The 27364-nt window shown below is 41.6% G+C and overlaps 2 long non-coding RNA genes across 2 annotated transcripts; one reads left to right on the top strand and one right to left on the bottom strand.

Moving 5' to 3' along the window:
- Positions 1-16737: 16737 nt before the first annotated feature.
- Positions 16738-17303, bottom strand: LOC144819524 (uncharacterized). Its single transcript, XR_013607424.1, has 3 exons — positions 17227-17303; positions 16924-17049; positions 16738-16828 (listed from the first exon to the last, which is right to left on the bottom strand). It is a non-coding gene; the product is annotated as an uncharacterized LOC144819524 (long non-coding RNA).
- Positions 17304-17542: 239 nt separating this feature from the next.
- LOC144819523 (uncharacterized) lies at positions 17543-18172 on the top strand. Its single transcript, XR_013607423.1, has 3 exons — positions 17543-17669; positions 17765-17854; positions 17943-18172. It is a non-coding gene; the product is annotated as an uncharacterized LOC144819523 (long non-coding RNA).
- The last annotated feature ends 9192 nt before the right edge of the window (positions 18173-27364 follow it).

The following is a 27364-nucleotide window of genomic DNA, read 5'->3' as shown; positions in this document are numbered from 1 at the left end:
GTCAAGGGGGGGCCGAGAAAAAAGGGGGGTCCCAAAACGTGTTTTTAACATTGAGTTTTCCATAGGGCGGTTGGCCTCACTTTTAGCCCGAACGGCTGAATGGATTTGCACGAAACTTGGCAAAATTGTAGGGACTGGTAGCCCGATGTGCCTTTGCTAGGTCTCAATATATGTGCTCCAGTGGATTTTGAGAAATTAACGTTCAAAAAAAGATATATATCTGTAACAGCGGACCGGGCAGCGCTCCGGTTCGCGGACTTTACGCGTAACGGAACTTCGCGTAGCGAAGCTGATTGGCTCTCCGGCGTCTGTGAACATTCCAAACAGTCCGTAGCGGCCGCCATCTTGTCTCTTGGTAGGATCGAGAGACAAGAGGAGGCCAAAGCGAAGGGGCAAATGACCATAAAGGGGCATAGTAGATCCTCGCTGACCCCCTAGGTTTATTGTGGAGGTTTTAAAAGGGTCCCGCGGGGCAAAAAATAATAATAATAATAATAATCGAACGGCTGAATGGATTTGCACGAAACTTGGTAAAATATTAGGGACTGGTAGCCCGATGTGCCTTTGCTAGGTCTCAATATATGTGCTCCAGTGGATTTTGAGAAATTAACGTTCAAAAAAAGATATATATCTGTAACAGTGCTCCGCTTCGCGTAACGGAGGTTTGCGAAGCTGATTGGTTCTCCGGCGTCTGTAAACATTGCAAACAGTCCGTAGCGGCCGCCATCTTGTCTCTCGGTAGGATCGAGAGACAAGAGGAGGCCAAAGCGAAGGGGCAAATGACCATAAGGGGGCATAGTAGATCCTCCTTGACCTCTTAGGTTTGATGTGGAGGTTTTAAAAGGGCCCCGCGGGGCAAAAAAAAAATAATAATAATAATCGAACGGCTGAATGGATTTGCACGAAACTTGGCAAAATTGTAGGGACTGGTAGCTCGATGTGCCTTTGCTAGGTCTCAATATATGTGCTTCAGTGGATTTTGAGAAATTAACGTTCAAAAACAAGATATATATCTGTAACAGCGCTCCGCTTCGCGGAGATAAAATTATGTCTGTATTACCTAGCTGTTGCTAACACCAGTTAGCGACGGCTAGTAGGAGATAGCGACCATCTTGGGCCCCACTTTGCATGTGAGTGATATTTATCACTAATGACATGCAAAGTGGGCATGCCAAGATGTTAGCGACTGGAAACAGTCGCTAACATCGCTATCTCCTATTATCAACTTTTGGAAATATTCGAGATAAGCGCGAATATCTCCAAAAGCTAGCACCTGCCCTGAGCAGTTCTTAGCCATGTTATCCAATGGGAGGTGGATAACATGGCTAAGAGCATTAGCTCGGTAATGCATGAATATCGCTGAGTTTTCAGCGATATTAATGCATTGCGGTCGTTTATTATCGTATTTGCGATAAACCTTGATAATAGCAAGGTTTATCTGCGATAATTTCTGACGATGCTTAGCGGTAAAAAAAATCGTTGCTAAGCATCGTTAGGGATAAATATCGCTTAACTTTGGTAATATGCCCCAACGTCTGTTAACGTTCGATTCGAAGGAAATCAGGAAGTGTTGAAAAACATTGTCTGCGCCATCTTGTCTTTTTTCAAATGCCACACTTTTGTCGTGCACGGCAGCCATTTTAGATGCCTTGACCAGACCCACTCTGTGCACGCTGTCGATCCTTAGCATGGCTCCCCACCCTCGCAAGCATCTCCCCCAGGCAGTGGTCACCCCCGCTCTCTGTCTTATGCATGGGTAATAAACCTCCCCCCATCTGCGCTGCTCTTCCCTGAGAATCACACCCTGTGCCCGCCCGACACCTCCCTTTCGCCCTATTCACTACCGCACCCTCTGACACTCCTTTTCCTCTGTGTCCGATTGTCCAGGCTGGTCCTAAGGTATCAGCTAGCCCTGCAGATGTAGTTTATGGCCCCAGCTGTAAAGAATCACCCCTCTTCAAAGGAGTTATAGTAGATCAAGGCCCACACTCGATGAGATCCGTCACAGCAGACGCGTTCCTATTATCTGAAAACCATCCTGTATTGTGATTGGGGAGGGGACCGAGCCTGAAGCGGAAGATTCCAGGGATGACTCTTTGTACATCAAAGTTTTTACAATTATGTGTCACATTAAAAATATATAGCACTCCGACAAAGTAGTAAGATTATAAAACTTTAATAACTTATAAATATATACAAGAAAACAAAAATAGTAATAACATATAAACATTTTTAGGGAAAAACAACGAAGTAGCGGTCGGCTGTGCGAATAGTCCCAACGCAGCACAACGTCCAGATTTCCGGCGTGGGGCGTCGCGGGGGGTGGGTCATCAGTAGCAAACTGTTGTGCGAATAGTTCCAAGGCAGCAGAACGATGGCACCAAGGTGATGTCCAGTAAGTTGCCGCACTGGTTTTGGTATCCTACAATGCTGCTCCGAATAACGGCGTGGGGCGCCCCGGGGGAGGCGGCGTGAACGGGCCTCTCCAGGTGGAGTGTCATCTGTTGTAGTGGGGCGCCCCTTTACCGTTTCAGTTGCCATTCCGTCCGTTTTTGGTCCACTGTGTCAAAAGCCGCAATTCAGCTGAGTTGCGCCCACTCTTGCGGTGCAGCGATAGGCGGCTGTCACAGGACTCTCAAAATGGCGGCAGGCTCTTTCCTTTTTGGGCCTGGTCCACTGAAATGGCCCTGGGACACCTTGGAAATCGGACGCTTGTCTGCTAGGTCTTGGACCCCATTCTCGAAAGCGTCCCCTCCGCCTTGAGGATTCATCAAAAGTTTTGGGGGCCCCCGACTCCTGTAGGCTTCTGGTGGGGAGCGGTTGCCATGATTGCTCGCGGAATGACCACGACGGAGCTACGAGATGGTGGTGCTCTCATGCTGACGCCAGCTTCAGTCTGAAACATCCAGAAACAAGGTGGGGCTTTCATCGTTTGGGAAAAAAAAAAAGTTTTCATCCAATGAAAAGTGTTGTTTTTAGGTCATATGATCAAGCCTTCCATCATTAGGAAACCAAAAGTAAAATGAACCAATGAAAAGTTTTATAAACAAGTCACATGACCTGTTATGCGGCATAGGGTATAAAATGTGGAGAAAATACGTTGGCACGTGAGGCGGCGTCAGTAGCGGACCGATGTGCGAATAGGCCGAAGGCAATACAACGCGCCAAGATCCGGATGGCACCGAGGTGGTGTCCAGCAAGTTGCAGCACTGGTTTGGCCATCCTACAATGCTGAAAGTCGGCGTGGGGCGCCCCGTTGGCCTGTGAGTTTGCGTCAGTAGCGGACCGATGTGCGAATAGGCCGAAGGCAGCACAACGCGCCAAGATCCGGATGGCACCGAGGTGGTGTCTAGTAAGTTGCCGCACTGGTGTGGCCATCCTACAATGTTGAAAGTCGGCGTGGGGCGCCCCGTTGGCCTGTGAGATGGCGGCAGTAGCGGACCGATGTGCGAATGGGGCTAAAGGCAGCGCAACAATATTTTCGGAATAGAAGACACCACAAGGCGCTGAGGTGCCAAGATCCGGATGGCACCGAGGTGGTGTCTAGCAAGTTGTGGCACTGGTGTGGCCATCCTACAATGGTAAAAGTCGGCGTGGGGCGCCCTGTTGGCCTGTGAGATGGTGTCAGTAGCGGACTGATGTGCGAATGGGGCCAAAGGCAGCGCAACAATATTTTCTGACTGACACCACAAGGCGCTGAGATGCCAAGATCCGGATGGCACCGAGGTGATGTCTAAGTTGCGGACCGATGTGCGAATGGGGCCAAAGGCAGCGCAACAATATTTTCTGTATGGAAGATACCACTAGGCGTTGAGATGCCAAGATCCGGATGGCACCGAGGTGATGTCTAGCAAGTTGCTGTACTGGTGTGGTCATCCTACAATGCTGAAACTCGGCGTGGGGCGCCCTATTAGCCTGTGAGATGGCGTCAGTAGCGGACCGATGTGTGAATGGGGCAAAGGTAGCGCAAGAATATTTTCTGAATAGAAGACACCACAAGGCGCTGAGATGCCAAGATCCGGATGGCACCGAGGTGGTGTCTAGTAAGGTGCACTGGTGTGGTCATCCTACAATGCTGAAACTCGGCGTGGGGCGCCCCATTAGTCTGTGAGATGGCGTCAGTAGCGGACCGATGTGCGAATAGGCCGAAGGCAGCACAACGCGCCAAGATCCGGATGTCACCGTGGTGGTTTCATAGTTGAGAGGCACTTCATCTGCAGTGGGGCGCCGAGATCCGGATGGCACCGAGGTGATGTCTAGCAAGTTGCTGTACTGGTGTGGTCATCCTACAATGCTGAAACTCGGCGTGGGGCGCCCCATTAGCCTGTGAGATGGCGTCAGTAGCGGACCGATGTGCGAATAGGCCGAAGGCAGCACAACGCGCCAAGATCCGTATGTCACCGTGGTGGTTTCATAGTTGAGAGGCACTTCATCTGCAGTGGGGCGCCGAGATCCGGATGGCACCGAGGTGATGTCTAGCAAGTTGCTGTACTGGTGTGGTCATCCTACAATGCTGAAAGTCGGCGTGGGGCGCCCCATTAGCCTGTGAGATGGCGTCAGTAGCGGACCGATGTGCGAATGGGGCCAAAGGCAGCGCAACAATATTTTCTGAAGAGAAGACACCAAAAGGCGCTGAGATTCCAAGATCCGGATGGCATCGAGGTGGTGTCTAGCAAGCTATGCAGTTGAGTTGTGTGCGCACTTGCGGCGAATAGGTCGAAGGCAGCATAACAATATTTTCTGAATAGAAGACACCACAAGGCATTGAGATTCGGTTACCACCGAGGTGATGTCTAGCAAGTTGCCGCACTGGTGTGGCCATCCTACAATACTGCTCCGAATAACGGCGTGGGGTGCCCGAAGGGGGGGGGGAGGCGGCGTGAACGGGCCTTCCTAGGTGGAGGCTCGTCTGCTGTAGTGGGGCGCCCCTTTACCGTTTCAGTTGCCATTCAGCTGAGTTTCGGCTGCTCTTGATGCTACAGCGACAGGCGGCTGCAACAGGACTCTCAAAATGGCAGCCTGTTCTTTGGATTTGGGCCTGGTCTACTAAAATGGCCCTGGGACACCTTAGAACTCGGACGCTCGATTTTTTTTTCCTTTCCTGTACATGCAAAAAAAGGTAAATGCCCGGTACGTTACACGCTTCATCTGCCACGATGAACTCTCCAGAGGAACCGAAAAAAAATATAGTTATGGTAACTATACCATGCATCGTCATATGGAGAGGTGGCACCAATTAATTATAGTGCTGCATAAAAGAGAGATTTGGAGGAGAACCCCTGACCTGCTAGTACATTCATCAAAGAAGTGGCACTGACAGCATCAGAGGCAAGGGAAACGGTCCCAAATATTTAGAAGAACTTTGGAAAGATTAAAATGACATGTTTAGATGGTGGCAAATTAATTTCATGTGGACAGATGAGTGTTACTCTAATAAATACAGCATATGAACCTCATCATAGTCGATGGTTGGTAGAGACATTTTGACTATATCCTGGACCTGCCCGTCCTCGCCCAAAATGGCGCCGGAATAAATGGGACTCGTAACTCCTTGTTGTGTACTGGTTGCAGAACCTTGAAATCACGAGATACGTATGCAGTTTTGAAGCACATGGCGGGCGGGGACGAGAATTGATTGAATATTTCGACATCCCTATTGATATTAAGTTCTGATGTGTTATTGATTACTGTACTATTGAAAGTTCGAATTAACGTCACCCATGGTACTTGCCCGCAAATGTATATCTAGATAATTTTATTGTAACTGGCCCTGTCGTATTTTAATTATAAAATGTACGTCCACCGATTCCGTAACTGTTAGACGCCTTAGTTCTTGCAACCTAATGGCACGCCCGTTACGTTCCTCTACAGTGTAAATGTCTACTCATCATATACGATTACAGTTTGCTCCGTGGCAGGCCCACGTGGTTATAGGCTCGTATTTGTATAATGAAATTTTCACAATAAAGGCTTTTAAAAGAAAACATGGTAGTAGTATATACATTGGTAAAGTTTTTAATAATAGTCACTGTTTTAGAATCATTAAAAGGCAAGTGAAATAAAGCAGACCAATTACATGAAGGGTAAAAGGTATAATACGAAGGAACGCAGTAAAGATAAATGGTCAAGGGCTGTTGTGTTTTCTATTCCTGCAACATAAAGTGATCGATAAGAATCTCATATTCAGGCGTATCGGCGACTAAGACAGCAGGTCGACCCTCTTTTGCTCAACGGCTCCGTCATGGGACGAAGAAACGCTCTTTTTTTCGAAAAAAGAATATATTTTACTTGCAGGACAGTTGTAAATTTTCCGGGAAAGTACATTAGCCTGGAACATTATAACATATATTTAAGAAAAAATAATGTTCGGAAGTAATAAAAAGCGTAATTTTTAGGTCATATGACCAAGCCTTTCATCATTAGAATAAGAAAAGTAAAATGAACCAATGAAAAGTTTTATTAACAAGTCACATGACTTGTTATGCTTACGTTACGCGCTGCGCGCCCCGGATGACTTCCGGATGCGCTAACGCGGCGCGTCATATGACGCATTACGCGACAACGCAGGTCCAGAATATAGTCAAAATGTCTCCACCAACCAGCGGTCGGAACACAACCCCTTTCAGCAGGCTAAATAGTTCTGTTAAATGACAACAGAAGGGACAGGCAACAAGAACCATCAGTCAAAGAGGGGAGGGCTAGTTCTTCTCTACCGGGTTACATTGGGGCGCTACCGGAACTGATCGAATTGGTAGTCTACAGTGTTTCTGGATGTTTCAGACTGAAGCTGGGGTTAGCATGAGAGCAGTACCATTTCGTAGCTCCGTCATGGCCATTCCGCAACCAATCATGGCAGCCGCTCTTTATCGTTATTTTGGGCGGGGTGGGTGGCGGAGCCGAGCTGTTTTGCAGCCATCATTGTGTGGAGTTCAGTTCATTTCACTAGTTTTGTATTTGTCATGAGGGGTTGTTCCTAATGTTTCTATTTTAGCGAGGTCAAAAAGAGATCCCGTTAGTGGCCTACTGATTTTGCTCGATTCCTTTTCTTTTTTTTTTTACACGATTTTTCGTTATCTGCAAAGACTAAACAGAGTATTGCGACTCTGTGTTTGTTTGTAAATAGAGAATGAACCAAAGAGAACCAATTCTAAAACAGTAAATACTTGGATAACAATGAATCAAATGGAGAGAGAAGCAGGCACGACGTATTACAACGGGGGCAAAGGCCTGCGTTAACTACCCTTCACTATGTGCAAAGAGAGAGTACTCCTAATAGAAATGAGGGGGGGGGCACCATTCAAAGCAGATCAGTGTGCATAAACACGAAAATGTTTTCACTTACCACGTACTTGACATTCGACAGCTTATGATATTTGCTATTAAAAAACCATTGAAATTCACTGAAAAAACCATAGGTTATAGATCATATATAGTTAGGAATTAGCATTTACAAAACCTTGAAAATTCACTGAAAAAACCATAGGTTATAGACCATATATAGTTAGGAATTAGCATTTAAAAAACCTTATTTTACTCACACAAAACCATTGAAATTCCATATATAGTTAGTTGCACTAACTATATATCGCGCACCCGCAATCCACTGCTGATGATGTCACATATTACATCATTCATGACATGGTCAGTGACATCACTGATGACATCACTGATGACATCTCAAATGACATCACTGATGACATCACTGATGACATCTGAAATGACATCACTGATAACATCTCAAATGACATCACTGATGACATCTCAAATGACATCACTGATGACATCACTGATGACATCTCATTTGACATCAATGACCACATCACTGATGATATCATTCATGTGACAATACAATGCATCTCCTCACACTTTAATATAACCTCTGTTACACCCAGTGTTAAATACAGAGTATAATTTTTGAAACCATTGACACACCAATACTAGTTACTACATACGCACTCAGTGATTCCTATGTTTACACACACATTCACTCATTTACCCATACAATCATTCATACATACAATCACTCATCTTTACAACACTATCATATGCACTCATACACCTATACAGACTCTCACACTTTGTCACTCATCCATGGAGTTACTCACACACCTAGTCAGTCCTGTAAATAATCAATCACACTTCCATTTTCTAATCTATACAGTTAAACATAGAGCACCTTACATTTTGAAACATATACTAACACATACTTACTCTCTTATACAATCATTGATACAAGTACACATTGATCTGCACAGAGTCACACACCTCCCAGCCAGCCACACACACACTCAGTCTCCCATACAAATACTTGGGCAATCAATCAATAACCCATATAGTTACTCATATAGCTACTGACCAACACATGCAGCAGTTTACAGAACAACAGACATAATGATGCACAAATTAAGACAGTTTAGTCACTAACCCATGCACTCAGTGAGACACATTTAATCACTCACTCATACAGTCAGTCACGCACCTACTAAATCCTTCATCCAGACACTTCTACATCTACTCATTCTTCAATATGTAAAACATATTTAAACTTTACAGAAACACACAGTCACTGGATGATGTCATCAGTGATGTCATTTGAGATGTCATCAGTGATGTCATCAGTGATGTCACTGACCATGTCATGAATGATGTAATATGTGACATCATCAGCAGTGGATTGCAGGTGCGCGATATATAGTTAGTGCAACTAACTATATATGGAATTTCAATGGTTTTGTGTGAGTAAAATAAGGTTTTTTAAATGCTAATTCCTAACTATATATGGTCTATAACCTATGGTTTTTTCAGTGAATATATATATATATATATATATATATTTTTTTTTTTCACTGAAAAAACCATAGGTTTGAGGGGCGTTATAGTTAGCTGGACATTTCACTAGTACAAAACCATTGAAATTCCCATGTTAGATTTGGTCAGCTAACTATAACTCGCGTGCCCGCAATGCACTGCTGATGACGTCACATATTACATCACTCATGACATGGTCTCACATTACGACTACTTGACGAAGTTCAAAAGTAACGGATATAAGTACTTGAGGGGTTTTCGGTGGCAGAGAATCTCCAATTCACACTTGTACGGATAGGTCTGATACAGGGTAGATCTCTGTATAACTAAAGGATGATTAGGTATTAGTATGGCATACAGAGCTCCCAACCTTCTTACTTTTTTTCTTAAAGGGTTCCAAATTGGGGACGAATATTAGGCTGTGCAGTAGAGGTTGACGGTGTTGCTCCACTGGTACTAGCGCCTCCTCATGAAGCAGGAGGAGCCTCTCTCAATCTCCTTAACTCTTCCCTTGCAAACGTGACCGGATTCTTAGTCTGCAAGTACTTCCGCATACCAGTCCTCTTTATTGGGGTCTCCTCTTGAAAGCAGTCTTGCATATGCAGCAAGTAACTTTTCTTGCATTCACCTTTTATAAGACTTGTGAAAATTTATTTCAAACATTCAATAAATACGGTATTACTATGCATTGTGTCAAATGCTTTATTAAAAATATGCAGAATATGTTCCCTTTAATTGTTGTTAAGGTCTTTACAAGAGAATTTGAAAGGAGAAAGTAGGAGATGAATAACAGAGGTAGGACGTTATATTTCAAACTGCAAAAATTTATAAAAAGGGTGGACCAAAGTCTTCATGTACAATACCAGTGGAAGCGTTTCAGGGACACTGCAAACACTTAAAAAAATATAAATAATATAAATATCATCAAGTGTTACTTTGACAAGTAATGTTTGACCTCATTTAGTCACATCAATCTAATTTTAAACACTAATTTTCTTTTTTGTTTTGCAGATTAACTACAATACTTCTTTTGGAGTCAATATTATATGTTGTTTATTATATTGTTTTGTTAGTTATAGTTATTTATTGTATTGTTACCTTTTAGTTATAGTTCCAGTTATTGTTTTAAGAAAAATTAATTAAAAAAATACATAAGTCTGTTTTTTTGTGTGGGGGTAGCCATCATCAATAGAAATAATATTTATAATTTGAAGTATAATTCTGAGGCTAACTCATTAGCAACATAGTGTGGTGAACTTTTAACCTCTGTGCTCACGTAAGTGTTCCATGAACTGTTACTATGGTAACAGGCAGAAAGCCGTTTGGGGGTAGGGTTAAAAGTTACTGGCTGTACAAAAACGTTATATTTACCCAGAATCTTCTACATCACAGAAAGGACCACAAGGTAAAACAAAACACTGTACCAGATTTCCAGCCCCCTTGCACCACTTTCTTGTCCAACCCCCCCTACAACATTACATGTATGTGGCCTACAACGTCCCCCCTCAAGCCCCGGGAATCACTACCCCCTGAAATTTGTGTATTACGGGAGGCAAACTGCTTGGCCTGTGTTTATATTTATTCACATGCCACCTTGCGTGATGCACCACTAGGATGCAGGAGGCCTTCAGCCCCAGGAGCCACAGCGTCAACCTGACCGAGACACGGGATAAAAGCTGAAAGATCAGAATCAGACCCTAAATATCCCGAACCCGCTGTTCGGAGTGAAAAACCCGAAACTGCGCCCAGTCCAGAACCTCTCCGATAAAGAGGAGCTTCTGAGAGGGGCACAGGTGCGACTTCGGCACATTGATGGACAACCCCAGCAGGTGCAAGAGGTCAACCGTAGTCTGGAGGTGGGAGATGACTGTCTGGGACAAGCCCGCCTTCAACAACCAGTCGTCGAGATAAGGGAAGACTGGAACACCTGATCTGCGCAGATAAGTGAATAAACATGTGAATAAATCTTTCTACTTTTCTACAAGACTATAGAATATTGTCCAGATACCACAACAATCTGCGTTTCAATATGCATGGCATCTATTAAAGAGATAGTGTACATTTTACAGATGAAGGAAACAGAGTCTTCCTCATGAACTTTAGACTCTGCATCGGTACTTACTTGTAATTACTAAAATCTCTCAATAAACACAAGGGCTCTTTGTAGAACTACCCTACATCTATACACATAAGCTTCATATATATCTAAAAAAACGCGGATCCTACTCGCATCTTGCGACTTTTTTTGTAAAAAAAATTCTTACTTTTTTTTGTCCTACGGGTCCCTATGTCACCCCCTGAGCAGGCCTGGGGGGTCAGGGTGTGTCTAACCTTCCCCTGTTCCTGTTTTGCCAACATATTTCACAGACTTCTTCACCCCCCTTCTACCGAGGCACAAAATGGCTGCCAACAGTTCCTGGTTTCAAATGGTTAAAACTGCATCTGAGAGTGGAGATGAAGGTACTCCCTTCGACCAAGTGCAACCAACTCTAGGTCCCAGCAGTAGAACGGTGTCTTGATCCCACAATGGACGATGTCCGATATTACCTCCTGTTTGCTTTTACAGAACACCCTCCATTGACATGCATCACACACTGTGGTTCCGTAGTTAACTGCTGCACATGATTATAGGGCTTGGCTGATGGCAGTCGCTGGACTACACCACGGTACAGCAGGTCTGAACAGTGAAACGGGGTCTTGATTCTATGATTGAGGATGTCAGAAGATAAAGTCTGTGATAATTTCTATGTACCCCCTTTGACCAGGTGCAACCAACTGTAGGTCCCAACAGTGGAACGGTGTCTTGATCCCACAATGGACAATGTTAGAACTTCATCTGAGAGTGGAGATGAAGGTACTCCCTTCGACGAGGTGCAACGTACTCTAGGTCACAACAGTGGAACGGTGTCTTGATCCCACAATGGAAGATGTCCAATATTACTTGTTGCTTGGTTTTCATAGAACTACCTCTGTTAAGGTGCATCAGACTCTGTGCTTGCGTAACTACCTGTTGCACATGATTATTGTGCTTGGTTGATACCAGTCGGTGGAGTACACCGGGGTACAGCAGGTCCAAACAGTGAAACGGGGTCTTGATTCTATGATTGAGGATGTCACAAGTTCAAGTCAGTGATTATTTCTGTGTACCCCCTCCGATCTGGTGCAACCAACTCCATGCTTTTAAATTCAACGGTACGTGGCTGTGAGGCGTTAATGAATAGTGCGTCTGGCCCACACTGCGGTCAGCAGGGCTCACAATTTAGATCGAGTAGTGATTGTTTAATTACAGAATCCAGTAGTCAAGTAACTAGAACGTTAATTTGAAATATACACAATATCCTTTTAGTATACTTGCTTGAAGAATTTTTTTTTAGATCATTTATAGGTGTACTACAATGACCAAATTCATCTTGCTGTCTGAAGGAACACTGACTAGTCTACACTGTGGACAGCAGAAATCGATATTCAAATTGTTTTGATTTATTTATTGTAGAGTTTTCTGTAATTCATGTTGTTGCATTTTGTGAAGAGGAAGTGAGAAAAAGTATTCATGGTTGTCTGTGTGAGTACTGCCTTCAATTAACACTGCAGACAGCAGTGTTCACAATTGAGATCGAGTCACTATTGTAGATGACGTAGTCCTGTAGGAAAAGATGTTGCTCCAGTGCGCTCTGCACTATGCATAGGTATCATTAGAGGCTCCGCACAGGCTTTTTGTGGCTTTGCTTATAACAAACTGGGTCTCTCAAGTCAATGTTACGTAGCTGCGGGTCCTTGCTGACTGCTCTCTCTGGCCTACACTGCAGACAGAAGTGTTCACACTTCAGATCGAGTGGTGATTATTTAATTACAGAATCCAGTAGTCAAGTAACTACAACGTCTATTGAAATATACACATTATCCTTTTAGTATACTTGCTTGAAGACATTTTTTTAGATGACTTATAGGTTTAGTAGAATGACCAAATGTATCTTGCAAGTGGAAAGGAACACTGAATAGTCTACATTATGGACAGCAGAAATCGGAATTCGAATTGTTTTGATTCATTTATGGCAGAGTTTTCTGTAATTTATGTTGTTGTATTATATGAAGAGGAAGTGAGAAAATGTATTCAAGGACATCTGTATGAGTACTGCCTTCAATTAACACTGCAGACAGCAGTGTTCACAATTCAGGTCGAGTCGCTATTGTAGATGAGGCAGTCCTGTAGGAAAAGACATTGCTCCAGTGCGCTCTATCTGCACCATCATTACAGTCTCTCCACATGCTATTTTTTTGGTTTGCGTATGAGAAACTGGGCAGCTCAAGTCAATGCCACGTGGCTGTGGGCCCTTGCTGAACACTCTCTCTGGCCTACACTGCAGACAGCAGTATTCACATTTGAGATTGAGTCGGTATTGTAGATGACGCAGTCCTGTAGGAAAAGACATTGCTGCAGTGCGCTCTGTCTGTACCACTCATACACATCATGGCCGGGTCCACACATGCTTTTTTATTGCTTCGTGTACTGCAAACTGTGGAGCTCAAGGCCTTTGGTGACCGCTCTGTCTGGCCTTCACTGCAGACAGCAGTGTTCACAATTCAGATTGAGTCGCTATTGTAGATGACGCAGTCCTGTAGGAAAAGACATTGCTGCAGTGCGCTCTGTCTGTACCACTCATACACATCATGGCCGGGTCCACACATGCTTTTTTATTGCTTCGTGTACTGCAAACTGTGGAGCTCAAGGCCTTTGGTGACCGCTCTGTCTGTCCTTCACTGCAGACAGCAGTGTTTACAATTCAGATTGAGTCGCTATTGTAGATGATGCAGTCCTGTAGGAAAAGACATTGCTGCAGTGCGCTCTGTCTGTACCACTCAAACACATCATGGCCGGGTCCACACATGCTTTTTTATTGCTTCGTGTACTGCAAACTGTGGAGCTCAAGGCCTTTGGTGACCGCTCTGTCTGGCCTTCACTGCAGACAGCAGTGTTTACAATTCAGATTGAGTCGCTATTGTAGATGATGCAGTCCTGTAGGAAAAGACATTGCTGCAGTTCGCTCTGTCTGCACCACTGATATGCATCATGGCTGGGTCCGCACACGCTTTTTCTTGTGTCGTGTATTGCAAACTGGGCAGCTCAAGAAAATGCCACGTGGCTGTGGGTCTTTGCTGACCGCTCTGTCTGGCCTACACTGCAGACAGGAATGTTCACAATTCAGATCGAGTCACTATTGCAGAAGTTGCAGTGTTGATGGCAACAGATATTGCTCCTAATACAGCCCGCCCGCAGCACCCATCATCGCTGGCTGTACACATGCTGATTGCTTTTGATGTGGCTATGTGAGTGCACTAGAACTGATGGAGCGTGTATGATATCATCTTTTTGTGTATTATTTCAGATCTATTGATTGTGTCTCAGTATACCACAAGTGGTGGTTGTTTTTACAATAGAATTTTTTCTGTATTATTTCACATCTACCGTCCCTACCTTACTGCAGCACAAATTATTGATTCTTTTAATATTGAATCTCTGTGTGTGATCCAATGATTACTTTTGTAGTTGATGCTAGCAGCAACCATTCCCTCAGGGCTGCTTTACACTCGCCCCACACGCATCCAGCACAGACGTCACTGGATATGTGACCCTGGTAATAAAAAGGTGTTGAGCGCACGTGCCCGTACCCCCTTCCACTATTTTTCTGTGTCCGTGTGTTCATTATCTATGCATGATACTGCCTCTGGGCCGTACTACATTACATTGTGCTGTGGACAGCGTATGCAACCATGTTACCTCTGGTAGTGGAGAAAACTTCGGTTAGGTAACTTTTTGGTGTATGGCTATCACAGGTAGAAGGCCACTGCATGTTGTGTGTAGTGTAAGATATGTGTACATTGCAAAAAGTTTAGAAAAAAGCTCTCTATGCAGAAGAGGCGTGTCTCATCAAATGCAGTACAGAGATTGACTAAAATGGGTGCCATTTTCCAACTGTTACAATGGGAAATGTTATGAACAAATCAAATCCTTTTTTTTTTGGTCACATGGCAATGGCGCACCCAGCTTGCAAGGAGACCGCACCCAACATGATTTTGAGAAAATATATTTACTATAATATAAGTTTATTACATTTAGAAATATATAAATGTTTAACATATTTTTCATTATCGCTTGCTCTCATACACACTTTAAAGTTATTTAGATATAGTTTTGAGACAAAAAAGATGAGGGAATGGCGTACACGACGCAACACCGTACGTCTATGACGTAACACAGGGCGTGGCAGAGTGCACTTGTTGCATACACAATGCGCAGCGGGCGCGACCCCATACGTATATGACGTAATACGCGGCTTGGTAGTGTGCACCCATCGCATACCAAAGTAGCAGGTGGCTCAACCTCATATGCATATGTTGTTACGTGGGACGCGGTGCCACAAACCCGTCGGATACGAAATGCGCATCATTTAAATGTGGTGGATAGGATTCGCATGCTGATCGAGCTTGGGAGACTACTGGTATGGGACTGTAGTTTTTTCCCCCAAAAAAAATTATATACATATTTTTTGGGGAAGATATAAAACATATGTTAACAAGCAAGGACCCCCTGATACGGATAGTTATCCTGGGACAGGGTAAACAATATATGTGAAATAACAATCCCAGGCATATATTAAAGCAACAACCAATAGATAGAACAAAACAAACTAGTGCAGTTTCAAGACATATACATTTTTAATTTGATTAAAAAAGATTCAATAAAAAACAGTGCATTGATCAAAATTGATAAAAAATTCTATAATGATACATTTGTATTCATAAGAAAATTTAATTAAAAAGGAGGTTAGGTGGCATCCGGTCGACGCGTTTCGGCATAAACTATGCCTTCATCGGGACTTAAACCATCCAATTTCTGTAAAAAAGATTATAACAATAGTTTACTTGTTACACCTTCTATCATTAAGTGATACAACTGAACTAGTTCTAGTTTGTTATAACATTCTATTGGTATAAACATTCGCAAAAATGATATATCGCCTTATATACAAATATTTTACACCTATGCACATACAGATTTTCATACCCAAGCCTCACTTTGATGTGTACAGGCAAACACGAAGATGTAATACTCAGAGTTAAATTATTTAGCAAAATACAAAAGTTTACACATTTTGTCAAAGACATCCTTATATATCATTCTCTTATTAATCAATGAAGTCACGTTGATCAGATCTAGTAGTTCAATTGGTGATTGTCATCCAATTGACTAGTCCGTCTAAGCATTTCAATGGCTTTGTGTTTGCTTAAGGCTTTTACTGAAACATGGTTCCTTATCGTTTCTTAAGTACACGAGGAGTTGTACAGAAAAGAAATTAGAAGAATAAAATGAGAAAGGTTGGAAAATAGAGAAAGTCCATTTTTGTTACACTATTTCGGTTAGGATCCCTATTCTAGAAAAATTGTATCCTAAATATAAGCACCAATTTACTATGATTTTATAGAGGCAACTTTTCCTACAGTTCTAATACATAAGCACAAATTTCTTACCTAAGTTTGTACTGAAGTACAGGACCAGTGCTGTTCTCTAATTATTTAAACTGCAGGGCGGCTGTATAGATACTGTATCCACGGATTTAAGGCTGGGTGATTTTTTCAAAATTTTCTGAGGGGACCAAGAAAATATGCGGGTAAAACATGGGTCAAAAACCTTTTTATCCCACTACCCCAGTTCCCTTGTTTAGAGCCTACGTTGTTACGCTAGAAGGATTACACATAACTGCTCACCTTTTGTTTCTATTTAGTGTTCATTCGGGGCTTCCTTTGCCTAAGTTTCTTGTTAAAATATGGACAGGTCACAATATCCTATTCGTCAAAAAAACAATTGCTTTAATATACACCCACAGTAATGCTTCTTTATTATGAGACAGAAACATATTATTCGTTTTCTTACCCTCAGAGGATTATTTTATGTCCTTCTACTGGGGTCTTTTTAAACGATTGTAGGTAACGTGACAAGGCCTCCGGTGCGTTGAATAAGGTCCTAACAATATAACACACCAAACAAAGTCAGCCGGGATTCTATAATGCTAGTTTATTTAAAAATCTATGCGTGATCAGTGTATAATTACCACTTACCTAAATATTTTTAGGTGATGTTATTGCGTGGTGCCAATTCATTCACGTAAGTTGAGTAAAAAACTTGTTTAAGGCAAGGTCATCCTGTGTTCTTTTATATTCTGTTTCTATAACTGATATAGGCTCCTAGTAAGAGAAAGGGCGAGCAGCCTGTTAATATACCACTTTAAAACAAACACCCTTTGCCGGTTCGCTTTAAAAGCGTTTATCTAATCTTGATACAGAAACGCCACTCAACGGACTACCGATTGCTCGAACAATTTAAAGTAGCACACGTTTTTACATTCTCATGCCACCGCTTACCTAATTTAAAGAAAGCCGCTAATTCATACGTCGTGCGCTGCTACACTCGTGATTCAGTCCTGAGTATACGGCGGAGACGTCATGATATTCCGCTTTGATGGGTCTCAAAATGCACGTAACTCCTAGTAAGAAGAGTGCAAGCTTTTAATGTTGCCCGGATTCTAACAAAGGGCTAAATTCAAGTCCATTTAAACGCTACATGGCATATGCGGTTTCCTACCTTAAGTTTGCACATTGTCGGCTTTTAAAGCGAACCGGCAAAGGGTGTTTGTTTTAAAGTGGTATATTAACAGGCTGCTCGCCCTTTCTCTTACTAGGAGCCTATATCAGTTATAGAAACAGAATATAAAAGAACACAGGATGACCTTGCCTTAAACAAGTTTTTTACTCAACTTACGTGAATGAATTGGCACCACGCAATAACATCACCTAAAAATATTTAGGTAAGTGGTAATTATACACTGATCACGCATAGATTTTTAAATAAACTAGCATTATAGAATCCCGGCTGACTTTGTTTGGTGTGTTATATTGTTAGGACCTTATTCAACGCACCGGAGGCCTTGTCACGTTACCTACAATCGTTTAAAAAGACCCCAGTAGAAGGACATAAAATAATCCTCTGAGGGTAAGAAAACGAATAATATGTTTCTGTCTCATAATAAAGAAGCATTACTGTGGGTGTATATTAAAGCAATTGTTTTTTTGACGAATAGGATATTGTGACCTGTCCATATTTTAACAAGAAACTTAGGCTAAGGAAGCCCCGAATGAACACTAAATAGAAACAAAAGGTGAGCAGTTATGTGTAATCCTTCTAGCGTAACAACGTAGGCTCTAAACAAGGGAACTGGGGTAGTGGGATAAAAAGGTTTTTGACCCATGTTTTACCCGCATATTTTCTTGGTCCCCTCAGAAAATTTTAAATAAATCACCCAGCCTTAAATCCGTGGATACAGTATCTATACAGCCGCCCTGCAGTTTAAATAATTAGAGAACAGCACTGATCCTGTACTTCAGTACAAACTTAGGTAAGAAATTTGTGCTTATGTATTAGAACTGTAGGAAAAGTTGCCTCTATAAAATCATAGTAAATTGGTGCTTATATTTAGGATACAATTTTTCTAGAATAGGGATCCTAACCGAAATAGTGTAACAAAAATGGACTTTCTCTATTTTCCAACCTTTCTCATTTTATTCTTCTAATTTCTTTTCTGTACAACTCCTCGTGTACTTAAGAAACGATAAGGAACCATGTTTCAGTAAAAGCCTTAAGCAAACACAAAGCCATTGAAATGCTTAGACGGACTAGTCAATTGGATGACAATCACCAATTGAACTACTAGATCTGATCAACGTGACTTCATTGATTAATAAGAGAATGATATATAAGGATGTCTTTGACAAAATGTGTAAACTTTTGTATTTTGCTAAATAATTTAACTCTGAGTATTACATCTTCGTGTTTGCCTGTACACATCAAAGTGAGGCTTGGGTATGAAAATCTGTATGTGCATAGGTGTAAAATATTTGTATATAAGGCGATATATCATTTTTGCGAATGTTTATACCAATAGAATGTTATAACAAACTAGAACTAGTTCAGTTGTATCACTTAATGATAGAAGGTGTAACAAGTAAACTATTGTTATAATCTTTTTTACAGAAATTGGATGGTTTAAGTCCCGATGAAGGCATAGTTTATGCCGAAACGCGTCGACCGGATGCCACCTAACCTCCTTTTTAATTAAATTTTCCTATGAATACAAATGTATCATTATAGAATTTTTTATCAATTTTGATCAATGCACTGTTTTTTATTGAATCTTTTTTAATCAAATTAAAAATGTATATGTCTTGAAACTGCACTAGTTTGTTCTGTTCTATCTATTGGTTGTTGCTTTAATATATGCCTGGGGTTGTTATTTCACATATATATGAAGATATAAAACATTACATAATTTTTAAAGTTAAAAAAAGGATAATAGAGTTGCAAAATATTAAAAATAATTAGAAAAAATATAGGTTTTATAAATATTAAAATATGAAATTAACATTTAAAAAACCTTTGACATTCACTGAAAAAACTATAGGTTTTACAGACATTATAGTTAGGAATTAGTATTTAAAAAACCTTTGAAATTCACTGAAAAAACCATAGCTTTCTGGGACGTTATAGTTAGTTGGACATATAAAACCAGAGAAATTCACCAGTTATAGTTAGTTGAGCTAACTATAACTCCTGCGCCCGTAATGCACTGCTGATGACGTCACTTATTACATCACTCATGACATGGTCAGTGACATCACTGATGACATCACTGATGACATCTCAAATGACATCACTGATGACATTATCCACTGAATGTGTTTTTCTGTAAAGTTTAAATATTTTTCATATATATCTATGCCAAGGTGTATTAAAGAATGAATGGATTTACAAGTGCCTGAAGCTAACTCTCCCTAGACTGCCTTAAAAATGGCAACCCTAGACTAAGAAGCATTGAATAAGAATGGAAAATAGAAAGGTGTCAGCTTTCGAAGGCTTCAGTAGAAGAAGCTCCAACTAAGGTTCAAGTTACATAAAGCCACTCAAAGCAGAAGCAGAGGTCTGTAACTCATGAAGTCCTAAAATGTCTCTCTGACCCTCACTAATTTACAGCATCATTCATTAGTTGCACTCAAGGCAAGTCACATGTTCATATCCAGTAACTTTCCACAATTTCAGCACAAATTGGTTACTTTCACCACCTTTCCCACATCGATAAGTTGCTACTTCGTTCGTCCTTGGCCATTCTTCTCCTCCTCCATGAGAACTCGCCTCCATTAGCACGTTTCCCCTTGCCAAGATCCATCTGCTCACACCGTGCTATCTAACTAAAACAAAAACCTTTTTTCTCTAGCTAATAAGGCTTTGTCCACATCTGCAGTAGAAAAGAATACAAACTAACACATTCTACATTGAAGATTAAATACGAATTACATGTTAGACTTTAAACGTGAGCTTGTACTGAAACAATTCACGAGGCCCAGAAATGATGACAACTTAACAGTGCACAGGGTTACAAATACATGCACATTTCTATACATTTAACAAATGCAGTGGCATATTTACAGAGGGATATCGCCACCAGAACGTCACTTTCAGCTACTTTCTGATGGCGATATGCCCTTCTCAATATTTACAAATCAGCATTAAGCCACTTTTTGTGGCTTAACACTGCCTTGTAAATAAGGCCCTTTACACGCATCACTTAGCGTGAAAGGAGCATGCAATGGGTGTTGCTATAGGCATTCCACCGCAACACCTATTGCTTTTGATGCTGCCCCAGATTTACAAGGAGGTGTAAATCTGAGGCAGTGCCCAAAACTAACGCCATGCAAGAACAGGCATTAGAATGGGGAAACGCGGAGAAATACTTTTCTTTATCTTTGTTTTTCAGAACACCTAGAAATAGTAAAATTCCATTAATGATTGTTTATGTGCAGGAAGGTTTTCCTTCCTGCACATAAACAATCGTTAAATAATGATGATTTGCTACTTCTATGTGTGCTGTACAGTGCACAGTGTTACAAATACATGCACATTTCTACACATATAAAAAGTGTGCTTTCTTAACATATGAATAAATTGCAAAGATTAAGAAACATTAGTCTATACACTATTTCATTAGCTTCACAATGAGGCACATCTAACCTTTCGATTTCTTCTAAAATATTAATATGTAAGTATTGCAAAGACCTTTATTAGTCACATTTCTATGCACACAATTTAGAAGTCTCATTAGTTTTCACATGGAGTACTTTAAATATGCAATACCCCGTCTTTTCTTAGTAACATTTTATTCACACAGAATATATTCTAGTGCTGAATACAGATGATTATGATGCACACCTATATTATCCCAGGATGGGATCAAAATTAAGCCGCTCCAGAGGCATCCTTGGGTAAACATGGCTGCTTAATAAGTATCATTCATTCATTCAGTTAGAAGAAGTTTTTTAATGTACTGTTTTCTTATTTTTTTTAATATATTTTTAGCCTAAACCGATGTTATCATCTGACGATGGGAAGGGATTCCAAATCTGTATAACCTATTCTGTTGTGATCTACTTTCCCTGGAAACATTAAAAGAAATGTTGTCCTATGCCTTCTGTATGTGGATATCAAAGTGAGCGATGTTCCTGTTGCCTCTGCTATTGAGTATTGCAATAGAGGAAAGAGGAACAATTCGATTTCTTTAATTCTCAATATACTATTATCCACACCATTACTTCCCGTGCAGCTGCAGCAATAAAGGAATGGACTCCTGGAACAGACATCTGAAGATCACTAATGACAAAGTGCAGAAATATGATAATTAAGTGACCTTAATTAATTGCATAAATCACGGATTGTTGGTACGTTTTCTGAGCGTATTGATTTGCCAGGCGCACGAGGAGTTATGAATGCTGATCTTACTAAACTGAAATTGATTCCACGTACAATGTAGGATAATGGACGCAAGTCTTAATTATGCCATGTGCTAACTGAATGTGTTGATTATGTAAAATGATTTGTATTTGTGCAGCTTTTTTCCAGATTGAAAATAAGCAAATCAATCAATTAATTATTTTGATACTTTGATAGACCTTATTGATGCCTCCATTCTTAAACAATCTGATACTTATACTTTACTACTGTGTTAGCCTTCCTCGTTGCCGCCGCCTATATCCTTTCATCTTTGGCTCTTTGCTCTCTTTCCATTGAATCTCAAGGTAGGAATGGAGGTCAAACAGAGGTCGCCAGGGACAGCCACTGCTACCCCTGGCTTGCCCTTTGGTACACCTGCCGCGGACCTTGCTACTTCTGATCTCAGAGGTCAAGAAGGCACCGACTAGAACAGAAAGTAAACAGAAATGTATGTTCCCTCATACTTCCCATAGTTTCCACTGCATGCCATTCCCTTTCACCCTTAGCAGCAAAGATGATTTTGTGGGACAAAGAGTGGGACTTTAGATAAGCCCTGTGATGTATGTATGCATTCATTCATATGTATATAGTGGAAACCTAGCTGGGTAGCAACAGAGCATTGTACACCTGTAACTCAATAGGGGTATGCACAAATGAATTATATATACTGTCATTTGCAAATTTTGGTGCAGGGAGAAAAAGTGATTTGACCAGAATCACCTTATTTTCAGGCTAGTACCAGAGGTAGGATCAGAACCCAGGTCCGGGGTTCCAAAATTAGCAGCAAAGTAAGTAGACTACATCTCGTCCATTGACAGCCAAAGGTTGAGAGATGTTACTTTCGTTACAACTGGCATGTTGGTGAATCTACGTCAAGTTCAGGGGAATATGTTACCAAATCAGCGAGAAGACAGCATAGAGGGCAGCTTGGCGGCACAATACCTCCACTGCATTGCAAAGTTTGCAACTGCAGAATGTGAATTCACCTAAAGTGGCAAAGTCTGGCAACGATCCTGAGCCCGGGCACTTAAAATAGGTATGGATTATTAGACTGGTGTTGTCACATGGCAAGAGCAGCGCATGTCTTTTTTGCACATGCCCATGACTGGTGCGTACATGCATGCAGAATGATGCAAGGCTCAGAAACCCAGCACTGATTGCAGCCATGTTACTTTCTTGCACTGAGAACAAAACTTAGAGCCTCATTGTGAAGAATGAGATTTCTTGCTTGAAATTAAAATAGGATATTCCAGCTCTAAAAGTGATCTGACTACCAAATGCATTTCAGTCCTTTCCACATATGGTCTGGGCATTTGTACCAGATTTAAATATTAGTCTTAAACCTGTGAAATTAAAAGTGTGACGTCAGTTTTGTATGTTAATTAGGATCTCGTTTATCAGTGCACATTGTTTAATGTGACCCCTCGGTGTTGCATACAGAAGTATTAATGATGTGGCTTCACACAACATAGATATGCGGCCAGTAGTACAAAGAGTTTTAGCTTTTGCAAACCCTCCAATTCGAAAATCAGAGGGTTTGAGAATGCTGAAACCTTTTTAATTATTCATTTAACTCACTGCTTAATTTAAGAAAGTTTTTCCAAATCACTAAATGTGATTCGGTATCTGAAAAGGGCATGACAATTGTACCCAGCCCTCTCTGCAGGGTCACCCCAATTTCTGCCTTCCTTTGCTGAACAGGTTTTTGATGGCTTTTAGGACTCTGTGCACTTTTTTCTGATAATCAGTTTTAAAATGCTTGTGATCTCCCTTAACAGAAAGATAAAAGTGGCATATACCTGATTGGAATATGTTATTTACTTATAAATCTGTAGTACATGGTACTATATGTACCCAGGGCCTGTAAATTAAATGCAACTAGTTGGAATCAGCACTCATTGTGTAACCCACTAAAGAAGTCTTTTAAAACATGTCTCAGGCCTGCCACTGCAGCCTGTAGTTCCGTTTTAAATTACCGCATCGACTTGGCATATAAACCTTTTGCCAAGCCTAAAAATTCCTTTTTGCTACTAATAAGTAACCTTTAAGTTGGGAGTGCATGCCATTTAAAAAGTAGGACATGTTTGTTTAAGTTTTACATGTCCTGACAGAGAAAAATTCCCAAAGTAATTTTTCACTGCTGTAAGGCTATCTTTCTCATAGAGAAACATTGGGCTACCTGATTAAAACCTTATGGTGCAGCTTATAGACCTTATGTTCTAACACATAATATCATTTAGTGATCTGTTGTTTGCAAGAAATACAGAATCGCAATCATAGAATCACTAAACTATTTGTATGAATAGTACGTTTTCTCTATTTACAATTTCTTAGCATTTACAATCACAAATAATTAATCTTTAAAAGCAATTAAAGCCACAAATAGGGAATTGTAAATATCGAAAGTCACACAGACTGCATCTGATTATTTCATATCCAGGAAGTGACTTTCTTGGACCACATTGCTTGCTTTCTCGTTGGGCAGCACGCATCCCAGTGGTGCATAAGAGAAGTGAAAAGGTCAGACAGGAGGAAACAAACGATGATGAGTGATGCAAAAGATAATGGATGTTTTCAGAAGTGGAAGAATGTGTTCTGAATAATGATAAACTGTTTGGCAAAATGTCTTTAATAGTGCCTCAATCAACTTAAACAAATTGTGGTTGGACATATGGACCAAATGTACCAAAGGGTGCATTTGGTGGGTGTCACCAAAGGCACCATTTATGAGAGACGTAAGAGCTGGTATTACTTATGGTTTTGTAACAAAGAGATATGGGGCATATTAACAAGTCCCTTGCGCCATTTTTGCGTCATTTTTTCCATGTTAAAAGTGACGCAAATGTGGCGCATGGGGCTTGTAAATCTGCCCCATAGTGCTTCATTTGAGACTGTGGTTACCCGTGGGGCCTAGCAGCACTAATTTTTTGGGATTACCGCTTATTTTTGCCGATCAGACTTTTAATGCAAGAAGTTAGGGAAAAACACACAAAGTTGAAAGATAGAGGAAAACAAAGATGGGAAATCCATCACAAGGTGTCAACAATGGGGGTTCCTCGGGAGCAGTACCCTCAAAATGCCCATCTTGCGGCAGCACAGTTTTTGTATAGAATAGAACAGAAGATCGGAGTGGCCAGATGATGGGAAGGGTTTTAGTGATGGCAGGGGCGTAACACAGGGCCCGCAGCCCCCACATTGCGGGGGGGGGGCCCACGCTCCAGAAGACCCCTCAGTGGAGCCAGCAAGCACTACACATCCGTCAGGTATGTTTGGTAATTAAATGGTTACAGCATTGCCTTCGTTCGTTGCACCAGCACCTCGTCGTGGCCTCTTCATATTGGTGCACGGTGCGCAGATGTCTCCGCGGCTGCGCATTTTTCCCCCTTAGGGTGGGGCTGGTCTGGGGACCATTGTCATGCGCATTGCCCAATTAAAAGTGCGAGTGTGAGGCGAGGCCTCACAGAGGCCTGAGATGACAATGAGGGACCATGCGGCCACAGACCACAATTTAATTATTTCTGTCTCCTGGCTACCTTTGCAGTCTTGCCCTGTCTTCTGCCGCCCGCCCCGCAGGTGAGTCTGACCGTCCACGTCAGTCTGTGTCAAAGGGAGGGGTGGAATGAGATGCATCGTGGGGCGGGCGGCCGGGATTAAAAGTAAACGGTCATATAGGCCCCAAAGGTTTGTCTCTGTCTTTCTTCCACCATGAACATTCTATTACCACTACTACTCTCTAGACACCCACGTGGCCCTCGTGACTTCAAGCAACCCATCATTCGTTTTTCCATTCCACTCTCCCCTAGTAACTGTCACATCAGTTCACCACACTCGGTAACTGCCACCATGCTGAGGTCTTTCTGGAAGCGGCGCTGAATATTTATTGAGCGTTGAACTGAGGCCGCCAATACTTTCGACTACTTGAATTTCTTTTGAGCGCTGCAGTTTCCATCATGGCCGTATATCTGAAAGTAGCAGCCCTCTTAATCGAATCCTGGCGTTAAACAGATATGAAATATTTACCAATTTATCAAAACACTGCTGTCTTGCAGTATATTACAGGTATGCAAGGTCAGAAGTTGGTAGTTCATTGACTTCCCTTCTTAAGTTCTTTTTTTTTCTTGTTTCTTCCTGTTTTAATCCATTCCATGAGGCTTTGGTATTTGTTGGGTTGCGTCCTGGTGCACGAGAGCTAGCCAGGGAGAGACATGTGGTTGTCTGTGGAAGTGTGTAACTTGTACTTTGTAAAACTTGTTAGTCACTAATGTTGTGGTTGCTCAGGTTTACCAGCAATAAGCATAGCAGGTCACTCCTAACGACTGTCATATTTGTGGAGAGCATTCCGAACTGACTCTTGGCGCTATTGACAGTTAACAGATGTTTACTGTTACCCAGCCCAATGATACTCAGTTTATCATCCTCGAAAAGATGAAAGCCCGTGTGGACCCACCAGGAATTGAACCTATAAACATGGGCTCAACCGTAGTTCACTTTAGCGGATGCAATTATCCACTGAACAACCAGACCCAATGTCTTGAAGCACAAATTATTAAATAAATAAATATTTTAAGCAACACATTGAGCGCTGGTATTTAGGCCCTATAATGCAATGAAAAGAGATGAGTTGTGAAAACATTTAGGGCAATCTGACAGTGTAGTTATGCACAGCACTTGCCCCAAATTGAATGCCGGGTGAAATTTCTGCAAAATTATTAATTGACTAAATATGAAAGTTATTTGAACCTGTCCAATCCAAGATCAGTATTGAAAGGCCAGCGTTCGGAGTTAATACTTTTGATGGTGTAATATCTCATCATGGGTATATTTTCATAACCAGGTAAACTGGCATGAGCCTCAATGAACAGGAAGGTTCACTGCTTAGTGACCTGAATATCTGGAGTTCGGATTCTGGTAAGGGAGTCTCAGACTTCCATGCCCCCGATGTTGGTACAATGAGAGCCATAAACTGGGTAAAAATAATATCTGTTAGTTACAGCATGCAGAAATGGCAGTAGTACACTATGACTATGTACACGCAACCTATTAATATTGTATTTCATTGTAGTAATTATAGATCTCTTTATACTTCTTAAGGAGCCCTGGGCTCTCTTTTTGAGTTGGGTGTTGGTTTTAGTTTGTCTAAACCGGGCTGTTTTCCACTTATTTGCTTTTTTTTTGTTGGCACTGGTGTTTTGCCAGACCTCGGACCGACACAGTGGGTATTTTTTGGTGAAGCTGGTGTTTGGCCAGACCTAGAACCGACACTTTTTTTGGTAATAGTGCACTTTATAAAACCTATGTTCAGGCTATTATTATAAATGTATAAGAGCCTTCGAGGACGTTAAAAATACATTAGTAACGTGAGAAATAAAGATTGTTCTATGGTACATTAACCCGTTTGCTGCTTCGAACGTTCCGCGCCAGTGCGGAACATTCTATTAAGTGGGCGGGCCGCGTCGGCCAACGGACGAGCGCAGCACTACCGAGGTAGTGCTCGCGACGGTCGCTGGCCGACACCCGCAGGGAACGGGTTAATATATATTTATGAAGTTTTTAAAAAATGTAAAAATATACAGTAACAGATATGTTGATTGAGAGGAGACAATATTTCTGTGTAGACATCACTTGATGATTTTACCACATATTTCATAAACTGTGGATATAAAAACCTACATGGCTGTGTTTTTA

This window comes from Lissotriton helveticus, chromosome 2_1, assembly GCF_964261635.1.
Source record: "Lissotriton helveticus chromosome 2_1, aLisHel1.1, whole genome shotgun sequence".
NCBI classification, from domain to species: Eukaryota; Metazoa; Chordata; class Amphibia; order Caudata; family Salamandridae; genus Lissotriton; species Lissotriton helveticus.
The sequence above is the reverse complement of the archived record's forward strand: the minus strand, read 5'-3'. Positions and strand labels throughout refer to the sequence as shown.